The 27983-nt window shown below is 44.5% G+C and overlaps 1 pseudogene; it reads right to left on the bottom strand.

The window, feature by feature from the left end:
- Nucleotides 1–32: 32 nt before the first annotated feature.
- On the bottom strand, nt 33–26952 carry LOC112186275 (annotated as a pseudogene).
- Between the last annotated feature and the right edge of the window lie 1031 nt (nt 26953–27983).

The raw sequence follows: 27983 nt of genomic DNA, 5'->3' as shown, positions 1-27983 counted from the left end.
TTGTTAGTTGCCGGAGCATTCCAGGAAGTGAACTATCCCATGATGAACAATACCAGCCCATGCATGTAGCCAGTGGATGGGTCATCAAGCAACCCCAACAGCAAAAGAGTTGCAAAAGGAATGGCTGATCCTGCACTTATCTGTGAAAGAACTATCCTCCTAGCATTGGGAAACGGTTTTGCAAGGACATCCCCCATTTTTCCTCCAAAGAGACTTCCAAGTGAGGCGCCAATTATAAATATGGTCCAAATTAAGAACTGCCGTTTCTTTGTGGGAGAAGCTAATAAGCTCCAACCACAAAGGAGCAAATGACAAACCTGACCAGGGGAATGATCCAAAGACACCCTGAGCAATTAGTATTTGAAAAGTTGGGATTTTGATAACCGACTTGGATTCTTTAATCAGGTCCTTCACTTCTTCTGAAAGAGTATGTGGCATTTCATCTTTAGCTCTATCATTGTTCTGTACATAGTGTGGATCATTAGTAAAGAGGAGAACCAATATACCGACTATGAGACTAATGAGCCCAACCAGATGGAATGCAATTCTCCAACCATCTATACCCATTACTGAAGTGGAGGCTATTTTTTTTTTTGGTCTGAAAAGTGGAGACTATTAGTACAGAAAAAAGACCACCTATTATGGAGCCTAGATTTCCTGTTAGTTGTAACCATCCAAATGCTGTACCATGGTTATTATCATCTGTTGAGTCAGCAACAAGTGACTGCATGGCAGGAATGACTATGGCAAGTCCAACACCATTTAAACCTCTTGAAATAGCTACCTAATAACCAAATCAGACAACGAAATGTTGAATTATAATCTGGAATCAAGTAAATGAAACAGGTTCTTATGTCAGAATGGTAGAGTTTAAAATACGAAACAACCAATGTCATGTACTGTGTGTCTGTGTACATGAAGAATTTTTCATCTGCATTTTTTAGTTTTTTTTTTTTTTTTTGAAAAGATCTGCATTTTTCAGTTGCACCTTAAAATTTATACAATTCTTTAGGGAACCAAATTTGTTCACCACCTTTGGTTAGGTGGTGATACCACCACTCCATAAACATTTCCACGTGTCGCATAATCTAACTATGGTTAAGTTTTTAGAATTAGTGTTAATAAATTAGTAATAGGGAGAATATCATAAATGATCACTCAATTTTTACATGTTCGATACTTTGGTCACTCACTTTTTTTTTTTTGAAAGGGTCACTCACTTTTTAAATATATCATTTGGGTCACTCAACTTTAAGTTCTTTAACTATGTTGATCACTTTAGTCACTTCATTAATTTTTTTCATTGAAAAAAAAAATATTTGCCACAATATCAAGAATATTTTCGACCAACCAATTGTGAAAAATTAATAAATCTGAATTGGAATGAATGAGAGAAGTGATTAAAGTGAGACAAAATGCCTCTTTGGTGACTAAAGTGATTGACAGAGTAATAACTGAGTGACTAAAGTGATATATTTGAAAGTTGAGTGAACAAAGTGTCGAATGAGTCATAGTTAAGTGACCATTTGTAAAATTCTCCTTTAATAATATTAATGGCTAATGAAGAGAGAGAAATAAAAATGAAACAATACTCTCTCTCTTTCCCTTCAAAGTTCAAACCTGGCAGACCCATCTCTCTCTCTTCCCCTTCAAACCCAGCAAACCCAATAACATGCAATAGCAAAAATAGCACCACAACTTTGAATTAATGTTAACAAAGAGAGAGAAATACGAAATACTCTCTCTTTCAGACTAGAAAACCCAGGTTTGGAATTTGATTTGAGTTCTGCAAACTTTTTCATTATCAATTTCTCCAAGTGACAGAACAAGTCTTAATACTATAATACCCAACCTTTTCCAACAAAATTTTCACTTGTTAGTCTTTTCGTATAAAAAAAATAAAAAAAATAAAATTTTCACCTCGAAAACCCAAACTGAAATTGGTTGCCCACAATTCATAGAGCTTCAATTTCTCAAATTGCTTTGAACTTCATGGAAAATTAAGCCCAAAAGTAAAAATAAGTTAGAAGAAAATCGATAGTAGGATGGTCTTTAATTGAGTTTGTTGGGATTATTTGGTGAGTTGCCTCGTGCTGGACCAGTGTGTTGGGAGGAAGATGGAAAGTGCTAGACGAGATCTGGGTTTGTTGGTGTGTTTCTGAAAATTGGGAGGAAAGATCTAATATGCCCTCACAAACCCATCACTGCTCTCCTTCGTTTTCGCATCGCTTTCTATTCGTTTATGTGGCAGACAAAAGCCAAAGAAGAGTTTATGTCCATTTGAGTTTTCTAGGTATGTAGGATTTTGCTGGGTTTTGAAGTTGAAACAAATCATGGTAGGTTTTGCAGCTTTGCTGGGCTAGTGTCGATGAAGAAGATGAGAGAATTAATATCTTTTATTTAATTACTATCTTCTTTATTAGTTGATTTAGTGAATAATTAAAGTATTAAACAAGAATTTTTTTTTTTTCCTGATAATTAAGTTAACCATGGTTAGTTATGAGTATGATTTATCAGACATGGTAGTTTCTTATTGGGTGGTGGTATCACCACCTAAGGAGTAGTGGTTAGCAAATTTGAATCCATTCTTTAGGGCTTCTTTACTTCTAACTAGTTTAAGGTTTATGACCTCCGCTCAAGAGCTACAAGGTTTGTGTTAACCAATGCAAACATTCCCAAAAGGGGCATCATCATAACTCATACTTAAATATTTTTAACTCAAACACAAAAAAATGTGCTTCATGTAACTGGTATCCCAAATATACAGCATGAGCTTTTTTCAGTAATGAAGGAGCCTAAGTACATTATGCTAAGAAGGAAAAAACAGAAAATTTGCTAGGTTTGAATTGGCTATTGATACGCTTGATTCTTTAGGACAATTTCACTATGTCACTCTAGAGAGATCTTCAATATGAAAAATGAAATGAAAATAGGCGAAATGGAAACTAAATTTATGCCAACTTCAACTATTCTTTTTAATTAAAAAAAAAAAAAAAAAAAAAAAAGAAGAAGCAACTAATTCACCTAAAAAAACTATAACATTTCCTTTAGTATCCATAATCCATCATCATTCTTCCTAGATCAAGCAAAGCTAGACCCATCTTCAAGATTAGTACTCTAATCCACTTTGCTTGTCAATGTGGGAAAATCAACACTACATTGACAAAACTGACTAATCTATCTTATCAACCACAAGACTAAACTGTTCAAGAATATCAAAATCACCCAATAAAACACAAACAGCCACACTCGCCTAATCAACCAACCCAATGACTTCGCTCTATGATTACAAGTGTTTGAGCCCAAAAGTATTTTTGGCAAGATCTCTTTAGGGTATTTAGCATAGCGGGCCAATACCTGCGGCCCAAAAATAAGCCTACTTGGGTTTGGGTTATAGCTTCACCCATTTCGGGTTCCATAAGGAAAACGATCCCTTATTGGAATCAGGTAGCGGAGATTGAATAGGAAACTTCAATCAATAATCCTTCTATAGCAAGCCAAGCATACTGCATCAGAACTGGTGACTCTTAGTAACGAGGGGTCTAACCTTGCGACCCAGGTGGCCATGCAAAAGGCTGAATTGGACCAGGCTAAAGAGGTTTTGAACAAAACTCTGGGAGACCCTAATGCCATCATTGGTTCGCTTGGCCATCCCTCGGGCTCTGGCAAATACATACAACTGAATGCTCGGGAGAAGGCTAGCAGCAACATCGCTACGCCATCTGTGACCGCCGCCGCTTTGTCAACTAAAAACAAGGACAAAGCTCTGGTAATCGGCGACAAAGAGCAGTCTACACCCCTGGTAGCGCAAAAGAGTAAAGCCTTGAAATTCGGTGAAGGCACTCCTGCAGATCCTATCATGTTTGCTCAATATGACAGTGATGGAGCAGAGAATGTATACCAAGAGCTCCTAGGAAATTACTATGGCATTGACCAGGCGGGCAATCCAATCAAAATAACGGCTTTGGTAAAGGACGTGTCCACTCCAGCGGTTATTCTTCAGCCTAGTTTTACTTAGACTATTCGCCTTGGCGAAGGGACAACAACAATGTTAACGTTAGTGATCCGTGGGGATCTCTAGTTAGCTTTAGAGAGAGAGAGAGAGTGACACAAGCGAAGTATAGTGGTTCACCTCCCGCCTTAGCGGGAGACTACGTCCACTTGAAAGCTTATACTAGTGTGTCGAGCCTTGCGGCCCAACAAGATTACAAGAAATGTAATGGAGTTATGTTGGATGATGTTTAAGTGGGAGGAGGCATTCCTTTTATAGGTGAAGGAATGCTTCTCCTTTACATTTTCTTAGATGTTGGATGCAAAACTACTATTCTAGTCTAGAAAGCCTATTTGTGAGGGCATGTTGGCAAGGCCGGGAAGGTGGCTTCCCGGCGACGGATTTGCGACTTCTGGATACCGTAGCGTAGCTTGAACATAGGGCTACAAGATGCATGTCTCGGTTGGGCCTCACCATGGCTTGTGGGTGTCTCAAAGAGGGTGTTACTTATGCTTGGTGATGTAGTAAATATACTCCATATTGTTGGAGGTATGTACAAGTCCCCGAAGTCCCCAAGTAAGAGGAGCTTCTTGGTTGGGGAGTTATAACCACGATGTCATCAAGCATAAGTAACCGGGCGGCACGGAGCCCCTACAAGTCCCCGAACTCCGTAAGCAAGAAGGGACTCGTGAACCTGCAAAACAAAGACAAAAAACAGGCATATGTAGGATTCTCGTTGCATTGGGCAACAAATGTGAGTTGCACTTATATGCGTTGGCATATACGAACGTATGGGGTGCATGATACATGTTGATGTATACACTCGAATGGCACCGAGTACGATCGCTTATGACGTACAAACTCGAGAACGCGTATGGTCGTGTGAGCATATTGATTGCATATGATAAATGTAAGTTGTATGAGCGTTGCAGAGGTAAGCGTTTGTAATTCGTGAGTGTTGAATGCTTGAACGCTTGTGTTTGTTTGGTTGTCGCTCGTATTAATGGAACGTGAAAAGAATTCGATTTGTCATAAGCGACAAATGGTAGAAGAATTCAATGTTCCATTAACGTGTGGTGTGTCGAGTAGACATGAGTGTAAAGTTCGAGGATTGCCGGGCAGGCATGAGCGAAACACTCGGGGTTGCTGGGAAGGCATGAGCGGGAAGCTCGTGGGTTGCTGGGAAGGCATGAGTCGAAGCTCGTGGGTTGCCGGGAAGGCATGAGCGGAAGCTCGGGGGTGCCGGGAAGGCATGAGCGGAAGCTCGTGGGTTGCCGGGAAGGCATGAGCGGGAAGCTCGGGGGTGCCGAGAAGGCATGAGCCGAAGCTCGTGGGTGCCGGGAAGGCATGAGCGGGAAGCTCGTGGGTTGCCGAGAAGGCATGAGCGGAAGCTCGGGGGTGCCGGGAAGGCATGAGTCGAAGCTCGTGGGTGCCGGGAAGGCATGAGTCGAAGCTCGTGGGTGCCGGGAAGGCATGAGCGGAAGCTCGTGGGTTGCCGGGAAGGCATGAGCGGGAAGCTCGTGGGTTGCCGGGAAGGCATGAGCGGAAGCTCGGGGGTGCCGGGAAGGCATGAGCGGGAAGCTCGTGGGTTGCCGAGAAGGCATGAGCGGAAGCTCGGGGGTGCCGGGAAGGCATGAACCGAAGCTCGTGGGTGCCGGGAAGGCATGAGTCGAAGCTCGTGGGTTGCCGGGAAGGCATGAGCGGAAGCTCGTGGGTTGCAGGGAAGGCATGAGCGGAAGCTCGGGGGTGCCGGGAAGGCATGAGCGGGAAGCTCGTGGGTTGCCGGGAAGGCATGAGCGGAAGCTCAGGGTGCCGGGAAGGCATGAGCGGGAAGCTTGGGGTGCCGGGAAGGCATTAACGGGTAGCTCGACGGTGATGCCCTGAGGCATGAGCGTGACCGTTGCTAATTATGTTGGGCTGTATGTACAAGTCCCCGAAGTCCCCTGACAAGACCCGCCCCGAATTCCACCCTGGAATCCGAAGTGGCCCTGCGGGACCCACCTCTAAAGGAGATTTACCAAAAATTTCGGCATAACCTCCCTTAAAAATGGGTAACCCAAAATCCTGTTGAAAGCTAATAATTCACTTCTAATAATCCGACCATAACTCCTGGAGCCACCCTGCTCCCAAATTCATCCAAACCATCTCAAAGTTAAAAACATTAAACATAATCTCCAAAGGGTATAAATTACTACAATCACCAAAGTTAGGTCATAGACCCCAAATATAATACATATAGGTTGGGTCACATATCCCTTAGTAATCAGAGCATTCTAGGAATATAAATAGACAAGGAATACAGTAGGTTAACCAGGTAACCTACAGAAGGTGATGGCGGAAGCAGGTGCGGTCACTATGGCTCACACTCGTACACCGAGCAACAGTACTGCAATCTGGGCATTTGAAACCGAAGGGCCCAGGGAAAAGTATATAAAAACGTTAGCGTGAGTGGACAAAAATAAATAATTGAAAGAAAAAGGGTTTTATACTTTTCCACAATTATCTCAATAAAACTCCCGATGCATGCAATAATTAAGAAAAGACCGACTAGCCCCGCTAGTCAAGAACAACAACAAAGAATATGGGGAAAATGGGTTCACCATACGGGAATGGAGCCCCTCAGGCTCAACCTACCCTCGACTGCCACTCACACATAGATTGTGCGAGGAGGAGAACTAATAACCTCAACTTCCATTCACACAGAGATTGTGTGAGGAGGAGAATATCACCTCGACTACCACCCACGTGAGGAGGAGAAAGCTACCTCACTGCCACTCACAAACACAAAGTAAGTGAGGAGGAGACCTATTCACATTACCCGCGTATGGTGAGGAAGAAGATCGTCCAAAGCCAGTAAATCTGTATAATTTCCCCACTTATCTCACGAAATAAGAATCCAAGTGTATAAAGACGTGACCCCGCACGCCAAGATCATCTCAAGTTCCAATATAAGTAGGGTATAAAGAAGTATAAAGTTTTGCTTCTTCGAATTCTTATTTTGTAAATCTCTTAAAAAGCTCCAAGAGCTGAATATAAATACAAGATCAATAGTATAAATTTCCGAATCCGCATAAAACAAAATCCTCAAATCGAGCATAACGAATCTTAATTCAAAAGTTCAAACCAATAAAACATTCAATAATTCAAACCAAAATAAAATGCTCGATAAATAGTTGTTAAATCAATAACTTAAAACTTGCGGAATTTAATTTGCATGCATCAATTAAAATCAAAGGTCCACTCACGATATACGGCTAACGTGGTATCCAAGCGTAAGGATCCTCGTCGAGCGATAGGTCGGTATCACGTCCTGTACACAATTATAATCCGTAAACAACAAATTGCTAAATATTTACGATAATCAATAATTAAATCTCAAAACCCAAAACCTCAACTTCTCCAATCCTCTTCCACACCCAATCAAACTTCACCATTAATATCCATCCGTCGATTGGTGTATTCCATATCGGAACAAGGGAAATCCGAAGGTCAGATTCCCACAATTCAACAACCGAAACTCCCAAACTTCGGAAATTCACAAACAATTCCAAACTCCTCCAAAATTCACCAAACTTCACATACAAGCTCTATGATAATTATAGAATTTAACTAGCCAGAAATTGAAATTAAAAAGCTACCCTAGCCGCCGTTACAGCCGCCCACAGTGGCGGCGCCGCCGCCACTGCCACCAACTCCAATGGACACCAAAATTTGACAGTAGCACCTCCTCAACACACTGATTCAACTTCTCAACTACAACATTCCCAAATAACAATTAAAAACGGCCGAAATCGATCAATGAACAAAAACCCAGAAATCCTCAAGAACCCTAGAATTTCAATTCGTCGATTCGGCATCTACACAACAAATCGTGATACAAGGCCATAGGGGAAATGATCAGTGATGAAAACCGAACCTTCGACGGCGAGATGGGGACCGGAGGTGGCCGGAATCGCCGGAAATCGGCAAAAACTTCAAACTGCAGCCGGAGGGAATTTGGCTTCGATCCGAGCTTTTCCGGTCAAATCGTCGAAAACTACCTCCACAGACGTGACAAGGGGAAGAAACCGAGCTTGGGGGTGGCCGGATTGTGCCCTGGGTCGGCCGGAGGAGGAAGCAACCGGAGGTGGACGAGATCGGGCCGAGAGGGGAGAAAGGGTCGGGGAGAGAGAAAAAGGAGACTTACCCGGTTGGGGTAGATTTCTGAAAATAGAAATCTACCAACAGTAAATTTCCATTTATATATACAACTTACCATGAACAGTAAATTCCACATTTTTTGCCATAACTTTCGCATACGAACTCCGATTTTTACGCACTACATATGCACGCGCTCGGTTTAACGTCCCCAACAACTTTCATGAAGGAAATTTTCTCAAATTTTGACCCAAACAAAAAGTCGACTTTTAGGGCCACTAAACGTACTGAAACGATAGTAAAAGTGAAAATAAAAGTCGTTTACCGTCCAAATGACTAGTAAACGGGTAATTGAGATACGGGTCGTTACATCCCCAGTCAAGGAGGGTGTTCTTGCGGGTTGATACCAAAGCGTAGCTTTGTGCCGTATATCAAGCATAATTAGTGCGAGTGCGTCGTCCATCTAGAATTGTTAGAGCGAACGCTTTTGCCCTTTCGGGTGGGCCCCTGCTAGGCCCTGCAAGGAGTCCCCCACTCCTGGCTATAGACCTCCGGATGGTCAGAAAATTGTTTGATGAGGGGAGCTGCGCGGAGCAGAGGGTGTTGGGTAGCGAGCCCAATCTTAGATACCCAAGCGTCGGGGTTAACTGCCGGATCAATGGCTGCCGTGGGCTGTGTTAACTAGTCCCTAGCTGTTTTCTCGAATGAGAAACTTGACTGCAATGCCGCGTAGCGGTCATTGTCATTATGAGGCGTTGCCTTACCGCCTAGCGGTTGTTTGAAAAAATGATAAACACATAGAGCAAGTAATAAAATTTTGTTTGAGTGTCCCATACTTATTTAATTTTGCAATTAAAATAGAAGCATGGTGTATGTGTATAGCATGTACTTGTAATGTGGATGCTAATATCATTTTTGCATTTTTGTAGATATGCTAATGGATCATTGAGATCGGTATGTGAAGCATGGCATATCTAGCATGTAAGGCCTAGAAGGCGTTGCCAAATCTACAAAATGTTGTAGGCATGCTCAAAAGTTATGAAAGCATGGCAATAGCTCACTTTGAAAGAGCGTAAAAGAGAAGATATAGTTACTTATCTTATGCCAAGTTGGAGGCTAGAGGAACACGATGCGCTATTGCTCCAGTGAAACACCTTAGTCAAAGGATGATAATTTCGCTAATTGGAAATGTGATCGGTGATTATATCTCCTTGAAACAAAAATAGGTGATTAGTACATGAGTATGTAAAATCAACACTAGTATTTTGTATATACATGTTGCATATGTACTTTGATGAGATTTTAGGCAAAGTGTATATGTAGTAGTTGATGACAAATAGCATGCATATATATCCATTTTGAATGTCAAATTTGTGTTTAACCGAACGCATTCGGTGCCATGATAATTGGAACATATTAATGATGGCATCAATTATGTGTAAATGCACTAATCATGTGGCAGTAGTGAGATAATGTTTTTGGTATACATATGCAGCAGCTTATACACGTATATAGGTCCCTGCCCACAAAATATAAGGTAGAAGCATGAGCTTTTGTTGGCTGCCATATGAATTTCAAGTTGGTGATGATATTTTAGAGACATTTTGAGTGAAATGGCACTCTGCGAGGGACAAGCCTTGTTTAATAGTCATGTGTTTTAGTGCGTAGCACATGCATGACAGTGGTTGTGCTCAATATATATACATGCCCCTGGGTCGGCCAGCTATGTACCAATTGTGAGCATATATATATATATATATATATATATATATATAAAGTAATAGACATAGCTGATGATACATATATCCGACCTAAAGACAATTAAATATGTACTTGTCAATTGTCATAGAGGCATGGGCCTAGCTAGCATGTTTAATAAGTGATGACATTTGATTATCTTGCATGCTGTAGGTAATGAGTAAAGGACAAAATGTTGTGTACTGAATATCAACTAGATGCTTCAGTATGTCGCAAAGCACGAACAAAGCAATTATGTCATTATGTCGCTATGTGTGATATGTGTGCCTAGGCAGACAGGTATAACATGCTGTGGCAGTTGATAACGAGTTCTATATATAGATAAATTATCATTTCCCACTTTTGCAAAGCTGTGGGTACGTGTTGAGCATATAGAGTTTACTGAGCAGATAAAGCATGAAGGGAGATAAACTTAGCTTTGTTGTCCGCTCTACCGTCGTAGAAACCAGCACCTCCATTCATTATTGCAGGCAGGTGCTCGAATCGACTTTTTGAGCAAGATGCTTGGATAAGATCCCGGTGGGCTAGTGTAGGTTCAGCCGAGATATGAGCGGGCGCCTGTGTGGTTGGAGTTGGTGGGTGTCTTGATCACTTTGGGATGCCGGAGAGGTGATGTAGATGAGCATCGTGCTAGTTTAGCGGGGCCTTGGCCAGCGGATGATGACTGGCAGAGGCGGAACTTTGCTCAACAGTGGATGGCTTGGTCGGCGGTGGTTCCTATCCGGCGGAGACTTTGTCCAGCGGTGAAACTTAGCGGTGACTTTCAACGGTGCAGCTCGGCAGTGAAGTTCCGCGGTGAACTTCCAGCGGTGCAGACCAGCGGAATATGGCCGGTGTTACCGCTGACCGAGATCGGCGGTGCCGCTGAAGAAGTTTGGCGGTGTACAGTTGTTTAGTGGAGTTGCTCAACGGAACCTGGCCGGCGGAGGAGCTCGGCAGTAAGTTGGCCATAGTTGGCGGTGGAGATTTCCCAGCTGTGATGCTTAGCGGACCAGAGTTACCGCTACCTGATATTTAGCGGAAGAAGATGCCGCTGAAGGAGCTTGGCCGCTGACGGAGATTGAAGCTCAGAAGCTTGCCTGGCGGAAGGGAGATTCCGCTGATGGATACGAGCGGAGTAGCTGCCGGACTTGGCGGAGGTGCAAGGCATGGCGGTGTCTTGCTGGGCGGAGGTTTTACCGCTGGTGTCTCCTAGCGGTGCTTGTGGCTAGCGACGGACTTGGTATGCAGCGGGGAGTCGGCGGTGACTCCCAACGGAGGAGTTCTGCGGTGAATCTCGTCGGTGAAAACCAGCGAAGGAGGGCTGGCAGAGCGGAGCGGAGGTTGCTGACCATTGGGCATAGCTAGCGGTGGTGTGCCGCCGGTGTTGATGATCGAAGAATGGCCATGGGTGCCCAGAGAAGTTTTCTGGGTGTGGCGAGTTGTCCAGCGGTGGTGTAGCTGGCGGAGATACCTGGCGGTGGAGGTTTGGGCCAACGGGGCGGAGCCTTGGCAAGCGTAAGAAGATGCCGCTGATGGAGCTGATTGCTGAGCGGCGGAAGCATGGCGGTGCTATGCATGGCGGAAGGCTACTCTGGAGCCTTGGCCATCGGTGGTTGAGTTTTGGGCCAGCGGGGCGGAGGTAGGGACTGGCGGAGATGGTTCCCAGCGGAGATGGAGTTCTGGCGGAAGTGGCTGGGTGCCCAGAGCAAATCTCTGGGTGTCCAGAGAAGTTTGCCGCCAAAATATTTTTTTTTTTTTTTTTTTGAAGTTCAGCGTTGACCAAGCTATCCCGGCGTTGACCGACTCCGCCGGGCGTTGACCAGCCATGTTGGGAGTTGACTTGCCCCACCGGGCGTTGACCGGCCCCAATTTGATGTTGAATGAGTGTCGATTCGACATTTTCGGGTCAAAGTTTGTGGTAGGTGACGAAGCCTTTGTGTTGGCTTCCCACAGACAGCGCCAATGTTAACGTTAGTGATCCATGGGGATCTCTAGTTAGCTTTAGAGAGAGAGAGAGAGTGACACAAGCGAAGTATAGTGGTTCACCTCCCGCCTTAGCGGGAGACTACGTCCACTTGAAAGCTTATACTAGTGTGTCGAGCCTTGCGGCCCAACAAGATTACAAGAAATGTAATGGAGTTATGTTGGATGATGTTTAAGTGGGAGGAGGCATTCCTTTTATAGGTGAAGGAATGCTTCTCCTTTACATTTTCTTAGATGTGGGATGCAAAACTACTATTCTAGTCTAGAAAGCCTATTTGTGAGGGCATGTTGGCAAGGCCGGGAAGGTGGCTTCCCGGCGACGGATTTGCGACTTCCGGATACCATAGCGTAGCTTGAACATAGGGCTACAAGATGCATGTCTCGGTTGGGCCTCACCATGGCTTGTGGGTGTCTCAAAGAGGGTGTTACTTATGCTTGGTGATGTAGTAAATATACTCCATATTGTTGGAGGTATGTACAAACAACAACTACTAATGCTGTACCTTTGCAGACCGCTCGCCAAACTATGGCGATACCTCCTCCTCCTGGCCCAGACTATATAAGACGTGAAGAGGTTGAGGAGATGATCAGGTTGGCCAACCCTAGGGCCTATGACTTGATACACATTTACGCAAGCGTACGTATCATTGTCAAGATAGGGAAATATTATGCCCAAAGTTTATCGTACCACGGGGATTAGTGGCTAATCCACAATCCTTGGGTAATCGGAAATAAAGACACTTAGCAAACAAAGAAGAGAAAAAGAAAATAAATAAAAATGCAAATCTAAGGCACCAAGCCCTAGCAATGCTCGGCTTTGGTTTTCACCAAAGCTTAATCAAAACTAAGAGCCTAGTGATGGATATGCACAAATGAGTGGAAAAGTTTAATGGTTGAGGGTTGATTTTAGATTAACAAAAAGTAATAAAATGTAAAGCAACTAATAAAAATGCAAAGAAATTAATAAAAGCGTAAACAATATAAATGAGAATGTCGGGTGCTAAGGAGGATCCTTCACCAAATCTCATGTGTCGGAAGCTAATCTAATGTAGATGCATATTTCCTATTTTGGCGGTAGTCGTATCCAAGGCGGTTCAAGGCTCAAGGACCAAAATTCCCTTTCATGGTATTCCTACTCCGGTTCAAGGGTCGTAGGAACTCACTTGACATGAATTAGAGCCGGTTCAAGGGTCACTAATTCACATCAAGAGGCGTAAAGATCGAGGAATTAGACTACTAAGCAACCCGCCCGCACAATCACGCAATGGGTGTAAATCACCATGCTTATAACCCCTCGAATACGAAATTGAAGGTTTCTCGCTTAGGAATTAGAGGGGGACAAGCCTCTAACTCCGTCCTAGACATGCTCAAAATACACACTCTGAAGTTGACTAGACTCCTAGACATGCATTTTAACCCAACAAAAATAGATATAAGCATCCATCATATGAAAATTTCATCATTACATTAAATTAAACATCTTTTACACAAAATTTGGGTTAGGGACACAATCCTAAACCCCAACAAGGAAATTACTCACAACTCATAATCATAGACATCAAAATTACAAAATTCAAATAGAAAAAGAGTAGAGAAGTGTATGAAAAAATAAGAATAGTCACAAATAGCTAAAAAACTAGCATGACTAGTCTTGATTTACAACTCTCACAATTACCCAAGTCTTGAATCTTGTAGAGGAGAAGTCTTTGATGAATCTTTAAAGCTTTGGGTGAGTAAATCCTTCAAATCTCAAAATAAAATAGAAACAAAAGAGGAAAAAAAAAATGGAGGAGAAGGAGAAGAGAGAGCAGCCCAAAGGGGCTACCTCTGTTTTTGGTATGGTGCGGCTACTGTTGCTCTCTTAGGGTTCTGTGAATATCTCTATATATATACATGTCTTCTGTGACTCGAGCTGGGAAGAGAGGATAGTGAACTAATTATCAAATGGATGGCTAAGATTCAAGGGAGGAAGAAATGGGAGTGAAGGAGCTGTTTCGGTGGTCTTCCAAGAGTAAGAAAAAGCGACAAGACTGCCACGTGGCAGTATTTGGTTGGCTAGAGATATAAGGCTGATGGCATGCATGTGCACTTTGGAAATCATGGTGAAGATTGCTTTTGTCTGCTCTTTGCATGATTAATTAAGTAATTAATCATTTGATTAATTAACTTAATTAATTATGCACTATTTCTTTTCCTTGCTTTTCTTGTTCTTGGTCTTCTTTTGTATTTTTTTTCTTTCTTTCTCGCGACACTCTAGCATATAACTCCATGAGTTGGACTCCACTTTCTCACTCGAGTTGACCATGGTTGATCAATGTTGATTTTTCGTCATTTTCTTGGAACCTTCATTTTGCTCCAATTTCGCACAACTTCTTCTGAAATCTACAACTCTGCTTATTTACTACAAAATAAATAAAAATGTATTAATTACATAATAATTGACTTGAGGATTAACTTAATTCTAGTGTTTAGATACAATTACATGCATAGAAATACGTGTAATCAGCCTACCTTGATGGGGTTTATGAGGGGCCTTTCCCTCTGCATATAATGCTCGCGCCTTTTCCCAGGGGCTACAAGAATATCATATTTTCTACTTTTTCAGGAGAAGATACTAAGAACGCGACAACTCATCTGGGCAGGTTTAGGGTGCAATGTGACCAGTATCAAAATGATGACATCCTCAAGTGCAGGATCTTCGGTACTTCTCTTTCTGGAGCTGCTTTTAGATGGTTTTCTAAGCTTCGACCAGGATCAGTGGCAGATTGGCCAGCAATGGAAAAGCTCTTTCGAGAAACTTTTGGAGCTATCAATCCTGAAGTTGACTTGGCTTCCCTCACCCAGATGGCCTAACAGCCCACCAGTCTGCTGTTGCTTATCTTCAACGCTTCCAGATTCAAAAGGCCAAGCTGAGTATGATCTTGCCTGAGAAAGAACTAGTTAAGTTGGCGATCAAGGGCTTGGAGCCACACCAGCAAAAGAAGCAACATGGTAGCATGATCCAATCAATGGGAGAGCTTATCACAGAGGTAGGTAGCTTTGAGCATCTCCTCAGAGAAACCGACGCTAGAAAGAATGCATCCAAAGGTACCTATGTACCCGGAAAACACCATACAATGGATGCCATGAACTATCAACCGGCCACCTATGATCCTTATTATCAAGGTGATGAGGTTTCCCAGGATGAAGATGATGAGGAGGAGAATGATGTCTCCGCATTTGAACTGACAGGCAGGAAGAACTCAGCATTGAAGCAATTGAAAATATCTAAGGAACCTGTCAAGCTTAAATCCGTAACCTTCACCAAACCTGAGTTCGTGACGTATACATATGATGCCAATAAGGTACATGAGATTCTAGATGAGTGATAGTCGTGAAGATGGTGAAGACAGATTTCAGACCCTTCCCTCGACCAGATCAGCTAAAAGGAAAAAAGTATTGCAAATTCCACAACCTGTGGAATCATAATACAGCTGACTGTGTGAAGCTAAAGGACTAGATTCAGGTATGGCTCAATAATGGTAGTTTGCAGGTGGAAGCTCTGACGACCGCGACAGCGCTAGTGGACCTGAACCCTTTCCTGACACCGGGGTCAATATGGTCGATGTGAATTGGACTAAGAAGAACCAGAGGAAACTAACCCTAGATTTGACTACAAGGAGTCGAGAAGAAGACAAGGATGAGGTCCCAGCAAAGAAGAGGGCCAAACCTATCAGCGAGGCCTCACCAGTGGTCCTATGCTCGCGATGTAAAGAGGAATGTGGCATCCAAGTGTCACATGAAGAGGTCGAACAGACATTTTATTTTGGCTCTTTCTCGCCAATCAAGTAGGCTTCGCCATCGCTAAATTATCAGCCTTCTAGTCCAAGAGCAAGCGACAAGATGGAATCACCGCCATTCCCAAGGGATTTCAACTTGTTCAAGAAATTGAAAGCGGCCGCGGCCGAACAGAGCCAAGAGGGAAAGGCTAGGAACAAGCACAAAGATATCCTGTCCAAGCCATACATTCCACCTTCTTCAACATCGTCCATCAAGGAGGGCAAGTGGTACACCAGAGAAAAGGGGAAAGCAGTAGAAATCAGTCCTTCCAAGAAAAGGAAACTGCAGCGCAGATTTGGAGAGGCCAAGCGAATACTAGAAGCTCTGGATCAGGGCCTAATCAAGCCTTCGCAATTGGTCAAATCTCCTGAACAATATCAGAAAGAGATGGAGGCGCTAGCCGCTAAGCCATTGGTGGCTCCCCGCAGTTTTTAAAAACAAGCAAGCTCGGAGTCAAGGACTTCTAATCCCAATGTTTTTTGCAAGATCACTAAAGAAAGGACACCACCGCCAGCTAAGCAAGAAAGCTCACCCACTAGGCGGCCACGTGTCAAGCGTAGGTTTTTTTGCGAGGAGCCGGAAACCAAGTCTTCAGTTTTTGAGAGACTGGGGGCAAGGACAATACTTCAGAAACCTTACAGTGGAGACCTAAGAAAGTTCAAAGTCTAGAGGTTGCACCCCCAAAAGAAGGCCCAGCAGGGGAACAGAAGCAGAACCCACCAAAACAAGTTGCCGTGATACAGGAACACAAATGGGATGGGAAGCAGGTCCCCGTGGAAGAGTCATTGGTTGATTTGGTAGCCAGACAATTCAACACTGACATCCCAGTTGATGAACCCAAGCTCAATCTTGAAGAAGACATGGATGAGACAGAAGTGGTTGACACCTCCTGCAACATGGTTTATGTGCTTCTCGCGAAATATGCTCTGCCAATTGCATCGCAGGAGTGCATAGAAACTGAAGAAAGGGGAGAACAGCCTCTGCAAATTACTTCAGCAGCAATGACACCTATAGAGGAGGCAGTATTCCTTGAAACTGAGGACGCTAATAGCAAGGGATTCTTCATGAGCTTTATAAGGCCAACACCTGCTATGGTCCAACACATGCGGCCCTTATATATTACGGCAGAGATTGACGGCACCAAGGTTAGCAAAATCATGGTCGACACCGAAGCCGCTGTCAATGTCATTACTACAAGAACCATGTAGCTGCTTGGAATAAAAAAAGAGAAGATCCAGTTTACGTCCCTCACGCTTAAGAATTTCGCGGGGACTGTAACGAAGACATTGGGCCTATTGTTCTTGCATATCAAGGTCGGCCCCGCAGAGGGGGTTTATGCTTTCTTTGTGATGGACTGCTAAGCAGCCTACAGCGCCATTTTAGGCCGAGACTGGATTCACCGGAGCTATTGTGTTTCGTCAACTCTTCACCAGGAACTTATTATGTGGAACAGGGTAACTGATAAGGCTAGGTAATTAAAGTTGATCATTGCCCGTTCCCTGTGTCTGCAAATTATGTAGATGTCAGGTACTACTTGGAGCCCATTACTCCATTGCAGGTTAGTGGCATCGATAACAAGGGCCGACCCACAGGGGTGACGGCCTCTGAATTGGCACAGTGGGGACTCACGCTTGCTAAAGAAGACCTGGAAAGACCTGGCCACGTTGTGCCCAATACTCTGAATAGTTAATGGATCACGACCTTCCAAAGGAAGGGAAAGAGGCCTTCTACTCTTTGTACAAGAGGCTATCCTTGTACTTGGTGGAAAAAGGAGGCCTATGATCGAGTCGCGACCTTAGAAATTATCAACGAGGAGTTCTCTGACCAAGAGGAGCAAGAAGAGGAGATTCAGCTTGCTCCAGTGGCATTGGATGATAGACCTCCGAAGGTTAGGGACCCTACTGAAAAGGTCAATCTTGGAACAACTGATGAACCCATGGAAGTGGCTATCAGCACATACTTAGAGCCTAGCGAGAAATAGAGGCTCATCGACTTATACTGGAATTCAAGGACTGCTTCGCGGAAAAATACGAGGACATGCCAGGCCTATCACCAGACTTGGTATGCCACCAGCTACCAACGTTGCCTGATAAGAGGCCGGTGAAGCAAGAGCCACGACAAATGAACTCGGAGACCCAAGTTTTGGTCAAAGAAGAGGTCGAGAAAATGCATAAGTCAGGCATTATCATGGTGGCCAAATACAATCAGTGGCTATCCAATATAGTGCCTGTTCGTAAGAAGAACGGCAAAATGAGGGTCTGTGTAGATTACAGAGACCTTAATATGGCTACACCTAAAGACGTCTATCCCATGCCGGTCGCGGATATGTTGGTAGATGCGATAGCGGGACATGAATTGTTGTCCTTCATGGACGGAACTGCAGGATATCACCAGATTCCAGTCGCGGAGGAAGATCGACACAAGACTGCATTCCGTTGCCCAGGGTTCACTGGATTTTTTGAATATGTGGTCATGCCCTTTGGATTGAAGAATGCTGGAGCGACCTATCAACGAGCCATGAACCTGATCTTCCACGACATACTTGGGAAGATTTTGGAGGTTTCTATTGATGACGTGGTCGTGAAGTCTAAGAAGCGAGGGGACCACATTGCAAATCTTAGTAAAGTTTTCGAGCGCATGCGGATACACAAACTCAAGATGAACCCTGCCAAGTGCGTTTTTGGAGTTCAGGCAGGTGAATTTCTATGGTTTATAGTCCATCATAGAGGTATTGAGGTCCCTGAGGATAAGGCAAATGCAGTTATCAATGCGTCTCCCTCGCGAACGAAGAAAGAGTTACGGTGACTACTAGGTATGATCAACTTCTTGCGATGATTCATCTCTAACTCTGTAGGTAAAATCCAACATTTTTCCCCACTGCTGAAGTTACAGGGACATAATGAGTTTGTGTGGGAACCTAAACATCAAGAGGCTTTCGACAAAATCAAGGCCTATTTAGCGAGCCCGCCAGTGCTTGTTCCTCCTAGAGCTGGACTTCCATTAAAGTTATATATTTCGGAAGCGAAGGCTTCAATGGGCAGCCTACTCGCTCAGGATGATGAGGAGGACGTAGAGTATGCCATCTTTTACCTTGGTAGGATACTCACCGATTGCGAAACGAGGTACACTCCAATGGAAAAGCTATGTCTTACATTATACTTCTCAACATTTAAATTGCGGCATTACATGTTTATCTTTTACTACTTACATCATTGCTCGAACCGATCTAGTCAAGTATATGTTATCGCTACCTATCTTGAGAGGTCGCATTGGCAAGTGGGTGCTCGCCTTGTTAGAATTTTCACTACACTATGTCCCACAAAAAGCAGTAAAGGGGCAAGCCATAGTAGACTTTTTGGCACATCACCCTATGCTGGACATCCCCGCGGTGAGAGATTTAGAGGTTGTAGACGAAACTTTAGATCGCCCGGACTTGGCGTGTTTGTCGGAATACGCCGTGCTGTATCAAGCCACAGTCTCACTCCAACCTTGGGTGTATATTTTGACGGTTCAAGGACGGATACAGTAGCAGGGGTAGGGGTTGTCTTGGAAAACCCAGCTGGCGATCATTTTTCCTATTCCTTCCAATTAGAGTTTTGGTGGACTAATAACCAGGTGGAAAATGAGGCCCTCATTATTGGCCTAGAGGTGTTGTTGGAGCTAGGAGTTAGAGACATCCAAGTACGCGGCGATTCTTTGCTCATGATCAATCAACTTCGCGAGAAGTTTAGGTGCACAAGCTACTTGCTCGCACCATATTTGGATCGCACACTTGAACTTTTGGTCCAATTTGATGACGTGGACTTAGAACATATTCCTCGTGAACGCAACTTCGCTGCCAATGAACTTGCTTAGCTGGCTACTGGCATTACCTTGAAATATGGCATTCGCGAGCGAATTCTCAAGGTCGAGTGACGCACGCTGCCTTCATGGCTTGCACGACCTGACTCGCCAGAAAAACCAACGGTAGTAGTTTTAGATCCTATTGACGTGGATTGGCGTATCCCTTTGATCGTGCACCTCAAGCAGCCAGAGCCCATGATAGACAGGAAGATCCGTTTTCTTGCACTAAATTACTTCCTCAGAGGTGACGAGTTACGACGATGTGGCAAAGATGGTATAGACTTCAGGTGTGTGTATGGCAGTGAAGCAAAGCGATTAATGCGCGAGGCACATGCGAGTGTTTGTGGAGCCCATTAAGAGGGTCCAAAAATGCGTTGGCTAATCAGGAGTCATGGGTATTATTGGCCCAGTAATTTAAAGGATTGTATTGCATTCACGAAAGGATGCTAAGATTGCCAGGCACATGGACCAGTCCAGCACATTCCCAATATTCCCATGCAGCCTATCATTAAACCCTGGCCTGCGCGTGGTTGGGCACTGGACTTGATTGGAATGATTCATCCTCATTCTTCACTCCAGCACAAGTTTATCATTGTCTCTACTGACTTCTTCACTAAGTGGGTGGAGGCGGAGCCTTTGAAGGAGGCCTCCAGTGCCACCATTCGCCAATTCATTTTTCACAATATTATATGCAGGTTTGGCATCCCAGAGGTGTTGGTGTCGGATAGGGGAGTAGCATTCATGGGTAGAGACGTGGAGAAGCTCGTAGATGAATTAGGCATACAGTTTATCCATAGCACTCCCTATTACGCTCAATCTAACGGTCAAGCAGAGGCTAGTAATAAGATTATCATTACCTTATTGAAGAAGATGCTTGTCGAGAACCCTCGCCAATGGCATGAAACACTGTATGAGACACTATGGGCCTATCGCACTTCCAAGCGGAACCCTACAGCCACCACGCCATCTGCCTTGATGTTTGGCCATGATGCAGTTCTCCTCTTAGAAATCAATGTTCAATCCCTGTGCATCCAAGACCAACATCACCTGATCGGTGAAAATTATGTCCAGGCTATGTGGCAGAAGCATGAAGATCTTAGCGAGCAGCGCTTAGAAGCTTTGGACAGCGTAGTGATGGAAAAGCAACGCATTGCTCTTGCCTATGATAAGAGGATGCGTGGACATAGTTACAAAGAAGGTGAGCTCGTTTGGAAGGCGGTATTGCCGTTTGGCGAGAAGTTGACCGGCCGCTGTAAATGGACTCCGCGCTGGGAAGGGCCCTTTGTCATTCACAGAATTTTGGAGCGAGGGGCTTTTCGCCTTAAAGATTTGGACGGCGAACTCCACCGCAATCCAATCAATGGCAGGTTCTTGAAGAAATATTACCCCAGTGTTTGGGAATTTGAAGATCCACCAGACACACCTGTCCCTGGGGCAGGGGGGCAAACATAGACTTACTGTGTTCGCATCTTCCCTTACATTCAGGCCTACTCAGTGGCCTTATTCTCATGTATTCGCTTCACCTAGTAACACTAGGGGGGCAACACTCTATGCATTTAGGCTCTATAATTGAGGCTTTTAGATGTTTTTTTTTATTTTGTCTTCTAAAATTTTTTCTCTTATTTCTTTTGACAACAAGTGTTAAGAGTAAGTATAACAAGGCCTATACCACAGGCCTTACTATGTAATAAAAGTTTGAAAATAGCAAAAGAAATATTTTGGTATTCATAATGTGGCTTTGCGGCCAAAAGCAATACAAGTACATTCGCGAAAGTTACATTTGCAGATTACAAAGCCAAAAGTGGCTGAACATCGCAAGGATTTCAGATCTTCTAAGAGTTTCTGGATTTTCTTCCAGGAGGGAGGCAGCGAGATGATCTCTCTTACTCTTCCTCTCTTCACCCTCCTCTGACCTGGGCTGCAGCTGCTATCATCTGTACTGCAAGGAGAGGGAAGAAAATAATCCATCGCAACCCTTCCAGTTGGTTATCCTCCGGGATGAAGGTGGTCACCGGAGGAGAGAACAGCCCAGTTGCCTCAACTCCCTCCGGGACAAAATGAAAGTTTGGTCCTCTGAGTCCAGGAGGTAGGGTGCCAAAGAAGAGCGTAGGGCCTTGGGTGGCCTCCCACCCTTCTTTGGTTTGCTCCGCGCGAGGAAACCTAAGGAGAAAGACTCCCCAGAATGTGGTATCCCGCGTTAGGAGTGTCGCGTGTTCTTCAGCCTAACTGAAACAGGTGAATCCCATCTAGACTTTCTGAGGCCAAAGACACGCGGCTGGTCCTGAGATTAGGCCATAAGGCCTACCCAGGAAATGAGATTAAGCCATAAAGCCTAAGATCTATAGGCTAAGGGCGAGATTGTGAGGAGAAGATTTCAGGAATAGAAGGAAGAGAAGTAGGGTTTTCAAGACTATTTCTGGGTAAGCCATAGTGTATTCTCATTTCCACCCAAGTACAAATATTTATAGGGCCAACCTCAGTGGCCTCAGCCCTTTGATGGACAGTTGAAATAGATTCAACGCTATCAATAGAGCCATCAATAAAAATTGAATGCTGTGATCTTGGAAATGAAGGAAATTGAAAACGCGTGGGAAACAGAACGGTTTTCAAGGAGGTAACTGCTATATTTCGAGATTATCCCTTGGTAAACCGTTTTAATGTGCAGTTAATACAAAGTTAAACGCTTTGTTGCCTATGAAAGTAAAGAAAATTTGGGCCGGCAAAGAGGGCTAAACAATTAACTAAATAATAATAATATTAATATTAATATTGTTCATACAAAATAATGGGCCTAATATCAGAGGCCTAAAGACCTCGGCCAGCATAAGTTAGGCGGAGAAAATGTTAATCCAGACGAAAGCTAGCATCAGCGGCGGCTTGTTCGGCTTATTGGGCTGCCGCACGAGCCTAGGCCAGGTTTTGAGATAATGTCTCAGAGGTGGCTAAGGGTTGCTCCAGTTGAGGTTCCTCATGGGCAAGTCTGGCTGTCACAGCAGTAAGCTGGGCCTGAAGGTCCTGAATCTGGGACCGAAGGTGATTCTGCACAAGCCTCAAGTCTCGAATAAGGATGGCCTGTTCACCCAGGAAGTCGCGCAGAGAGTCCATCTGTTGAGAAAGGGCTTGATAATGTGTCTGGGTCTGCCTGGCCTGTGCCGCCGTAGCCGTTTTCTCATTGAACCATCTAGGGAGATCCTCTAACAACTTGTCTATCTCGTGGAACTAGGCTTCAGTGATGGCACCCTCACGGAGAAGTACTCGGAGATACTCCAAGGCTCGCGTGGGAGCGCCAGGTGTCAGAATGTCAGGGCCCAGGAGGCAGCAAAGGCCTTCTCTAGCATCATCTACAACTTCAAGTGGAGTAACTTCAAGCACACGAGCCAACTGCTCTAGTTTGGAAGGAGGCGCCGCCAGTGGATTTGGGGCAGTAGCGACAGGGGCCTCAAGAGGCTCCGCGACAGGGACTGCCTCCGGCACTGGCTCAGGGTTCACCCCTTCCCCTACTTCAAGTACCTGGGAGGCATGAGGGGCAGATTCCTGATTAGCTACATTTTTGCCATTTGGCTCAGTGGGATTTTCTCCAGCTATCTCCCCAGCAACAACAGCCATCTCCTCATTAGGACAAGGTTCTGATCCTAAAAAAGAGGTGTTAGAATCTCAAGAGGAATAAGACGGGAATTAGAATAAAGTCTGCTACAAGAAAAGTACCTCTTCAGCAATTGGCTCGCAGCGGGTTCCTGAAGCACTAAGAAGAATGGGAGTTTCTGTTACCACTTATTCTTGGGCAATCTCAAGAACGTCTGGAACTGAATCAGGAGTTACCTGTTCCAGGAGGTGTGTTTTAGTTGGCTACTCGTGAAGGGTGTCTGGAGGTGGCATTCTTTCCTCAGACTTAGGCGAGCTATCATCTAGAACCTGCACTGGTACCAGGGCCAACTGCGAATCACTCGCGGCAGTGATAAAAGGTGGAGGGTTGATCGAATCAGGTGGTGCTTGAGCTTGAGAAGAGGATTCTCTTCCGCCAGCATTGGATGATCCTTCCCCAATCTGCCTAGAGAGGCATTGGGATCTGTGACGAACCTGCAAATAAGAAGTGTTAGGGGTCCCCAAGAAGGAAATTTTCAGTGCTCGCGTTAAGTATGCATTACCAGTCGATTAGTGAGTGTTCATCTTCTGCCCAAGGGTCAGTCCGGGGGTCGGAGGGACTTCACTTGCGGGCCAGGATAGCAACGATCTGATATAACTAAAAGGGTCAGATTGGAACTAGAAAAGATATAACTGTGAGTTAGTAGAGAGACTCCTTACCGTCTGTGGGTCTTCATCATCAGAAGAGTCTTCGACTTCAGGCTTCGTCGCAATTGTTTTTTGTTTCCCGGCCTGACCGGTGGCCGGAGTAGCATCAGTTGCTTGACTACCAGAGGGCATGATATTTCTCCACTGTGATACAATTTGATTTAGGAGGATAAAAGAGCGAAACAGAATGAGGAGAAGGGAGAACATGATAAGGAAATTACCTCTTTAGAGGGCTCGCAGATTATGATGCCAGCTTGAGTAGGACGCGAGGCTTGCCCGGGTCACAGAGTCGGGGCAAATGGCATAGGTTGTACTTCATCTTTAGGGAAGCGAGCCAGCAACTCAGTATCAGCTTCATAATCTTGGAAGATGGTCACGAAGAGTTCATCGTCCCTTTGCCTCTAGCAATTAGCAGAGACTTCTGACCACCAGCGATCATAATCCTCAGTGGCCCCATCTACAAGAGCGATTTCGCTGGCCCAGTTAGGGAGGTCGACCAGCGCGAGCATGCTTTGGGCTGGTGGAGGTCTAGTTATGGGGCCAATTCTACGCTAGGAAGTGTTGTAGTTCCAAGCATCATAAAGAAGGAATGGTACTAATTAGATTAGGCTGAGTTGGCGAGCGAAGTGATTTGGGGCATAAAGCTCGTAACTGAGTTCGTCAGCGGCGAGCCTGATATCTGAGCAAGAAATCACGAGGCGAAAGGCCGAGCTTGCGCGATCACTATAGTTGGGTTCCCCGGGAAGGAACCCATGTTCAAGTAGAGGTGGGAACCTTCTACTAAGCACCAAATCTGAGTATGGCATCTCGTCCAAGAGGTATAAGTATGTGAAACATTCAAAATAAGGTGGGGATGTGTACCTCGCTTCGCGGCAGAACCATTGACCAAGAAGCTCGTCAGCTGGTGGAAGCGGTGGAATATCTTTGTGGCGGAACTGCGGGAAATAAGTTTGAATCCAAAAGTTGAGGATCCAAAAGGGGCCAGAAATGCCAGTCTCGAAAGGGTGCATGATGGCCTGGTATAGAGTGTTGTAGAGATCGCCTAGGACCGGTTGTCTGAGTCCTACGTGGCAGCCGTTGTAGAGGGTCGTGGCCAGAGAAGTCCAGGGACCAGTGGGCTTGTTAGAGGAAGTGCAGAAAATGAACTTACAGAGCCAGTATTCTAGGAAAGCAATTCCACCGGTCGCATTGTGTTCTCTGCTGTAATGGGTCAACCACCGTGGGTAGGAGCCGCTGTAAGAACCGCGGCTGGTTTGAGCCATTGTCGAAGTGAATGTGACGGAGTCAAATTGGCCATGCACGTAGGGCTCGCCATCGATGGGTAGGCCGGTGATGGTAAGAATATCTAACAATGTAATACTCATTTGCCCGAATCAAAAGTCGAAAGTATTGGTTATGGTGTTCTAGAAACAAAGTAAGGCGGCCAGCGGTGAGCGATTGCCACCCCGCGAGAGGCGAAAACATAAATCAATGGTGTGGGTAATACCTGCCGCATTCCAACTAGCCAGATCTCTCGATCGCGCCTCGTGATACCAAGAGAGCTCTGCTGCGCTAATGGTGGGCTAGAACCCTATTTTGGCTCTGTGGTGATGCGCGCCCCAACTGTTGAAATCTCCAGGCGTCCTTCCGGGGACTGGAATAGGCCGATGGATGGGTAAACCGTATAGGGCGAGCGCATCTTCTGGGATGAAGTCACGCGGTGAAGGACCCAGTTCGGCATGATGGTTTGGGAGTCTGAGAAGCAAAGGTCTCTGGACATTTGTATGGATGAAACAGTGGGCACTGATGCTGGTTCCCTAAGTGTGAGCAGCCTTCTCTTTGATTTCCTCCTCCTGATCGATGATCATTTTCTTGGGCGGAGCAATTTCTGGGTTTCTGTGGAGAAGATGTATGGAACAAGAAGGTTTATGGGTTTAGGAGACTGAAAGAGTTTCTAATGTGACAGGTTTGAAAGTGGCTGCGGGTTTAAATAAGAGATTTTGTGAGGGAAACGATGCGACGAAAAGACATTTTGCAAAGTGAATGGACACGACCCTCATTAATGGCCTCGTTTCGGTCATCAAGTGTGTCGTTTAAGTCCCCTTCAATCAGTTACATTTTCTTGGGCCTGATCTCGGGGCCTGGGGAGCAATGTTTGAGCCCAAAAGTATTTTTGGCAAGATCCCTTTACGGGATTTAGCATAGTGGGCCGATACCTACAGCCCAAAAATAAGCCTACTTGGGTTTGGATTATTGGTTCACCCATTCCCGGTTCCATAAGGAAAATGAGCCCTTATTGGAATCAAGTAGCGGAGATTGAATAGGAAACTTCAATCAATAATCCTTCTATGGCAAGGAATAGTCGAAACCATAGGGTATAAATACCAGGTTTCAAGGACGAAACAAGGACAACTCTTCAATCAATTAATCTCAACGATTATCAAAGCCTCTCGAGAGCAAACCTACCTGCAACCCAACAAAGCAAGGGTAACGCCCTCGCAACCCAGCGAAGCTAAAGATACGCTTTAGCAAACCCGTGCTTTCTTCAAACTTCCCAGTGATTGCTCTGCTCAACCTACAAAGTTGAGTATCGATTCGATGACGCGAATAGATCACAACCAAAGCCCTTACCAGTAAGGCAAGAAGTCTTTTTCTGGAAGGCAGAGAAAAGAACCTGGTGACGAGGTTGGTGCTCTCCTCGTCCATAGCGTTTGAGAAGAAGTCAGGTCAAGGGACTCCCGATGACTGCACCCCACGGTGCTGGCACTCTTGCGCACTCAAAAGAGACAGTTTGCACCCAAACTGGTTTTGGAGCCAAACAACAAGTACCCAGTACACACTATAACAAAACCAATCTGAGACAAAAGAGAGAGATAGATGACCTGAAGGAAATTAGAGGAGAAGCCAACAAGAAAAGTGGCGGCAGCCCAAAGCAAAGCACCAAGAGCAATGACATGGGCTCGGTTGTGACGCATAGCAAGATAAGCAGCAAGTGGGTAGCAGGAGGATTGGACAATGGATCTGAACAGAGTCAGAGAACCCAACCCAGTTGGGTCTGTGTGAAGAGAGGCTCCTACTTCTTTGTAGACTCCTGGCAAAAGGGACTCATCAGCTCGTTGCATAATACTGGCTAGATTGACCAGCACCAAAGTCACATTCTCTGGTTTCATTTTCATGGCTATCTCTGTTTGCACTGAAAACAGAGGACTCTACCAAAGCCCAAAATAGAGGAAGACAAATTAGAGATTTGGAGAAGACGAGAGGTCACATTTTTGGTTGACTTGGAACGAGGTTGATGTGGGATTGAGTAGATCTGGGATGTTTGACACGTGTAGGGTTGGGGTTTGATGGGTTTAGAATGGAGCGGTGGAGATTTGGAGCTTGCAAGTTGTTATTGAGACCAATCTGGAAATGGTAATAGGTTGCTTTTTATGGAAGGAAAGGAGAAAGTTTTGCATGCAAGAAGTTCGGGATTTTCTTTTTAAACATTTTGAATTTTTTTTTTTCCAAATAGGATCAAAGGATTTCACTCCTACCCCAATGGTGGCTCAAACCCAAGACCTGTATCCTAAGTAGTAGGCGCTCTAACCACTAAGCTAACGCCACTTCATCGCATTTTGAAATTAATTTGTCTTAATTTACCTTAATTTGTGCTTATTGAGTTTATTTATATAATAAGAAAACTTACGGGATGACAAGGCATTGAGCAACACTTTTTGAGTCGGTCTCATGGTCTGTGTGACATGTTATAAAATGCACGTTATAAAAGAGAGTTGTAAAGGATTACAAGTGTCACACTCTTTAGTAACACATGACTGTCATCGTTAGTTGCAATGAGACACTAGAAATAGCAGAGTAGCTTCATGAAGGATGGGATCATCTCTCCTTCAAGTTTTTTTTTTAAATTTTCTTTTTAACAATATATATATATATATGTACTATTATTAAGAGAACCCACTTTGTTAGTTAAAATGAGAGTGAAAAGACATAAAGACTCCCACACCATATATTAGTTTCAAATCATTTTTAATATTTGAAGGTTATTAAAGTAAATAACAAAATACTAACAAAACAATTAAAAGAAAAAAATATATATAATAACTACTCATATGCAGATATTTTTCCATCAACCCTATGTGTACGTCGATAACTTCCCACTACTATCATCTCTACATAACTTCCCAGTTCCCACTATTCTCAT

This window comes from Rosa chinensis, chromosome 2 (assembly GCF_002994745.2).
Source record: "Rosa chinensis cultivar Old Blush chromosome 2, RchiOBHm-V2, whole genome shotgun sequence".
In the NCBI taxonomy this organism is placed as follows: domain Eukaryota; kingdom Viridiplantae; phylum Streptophyta; class Magnoliopsida; order Rosales; family Rosaceae; genus Rosa; species Rosa chinensis.
This window is presented reverse-complemented; position numbering and strand designations above follow the sequence as displayed.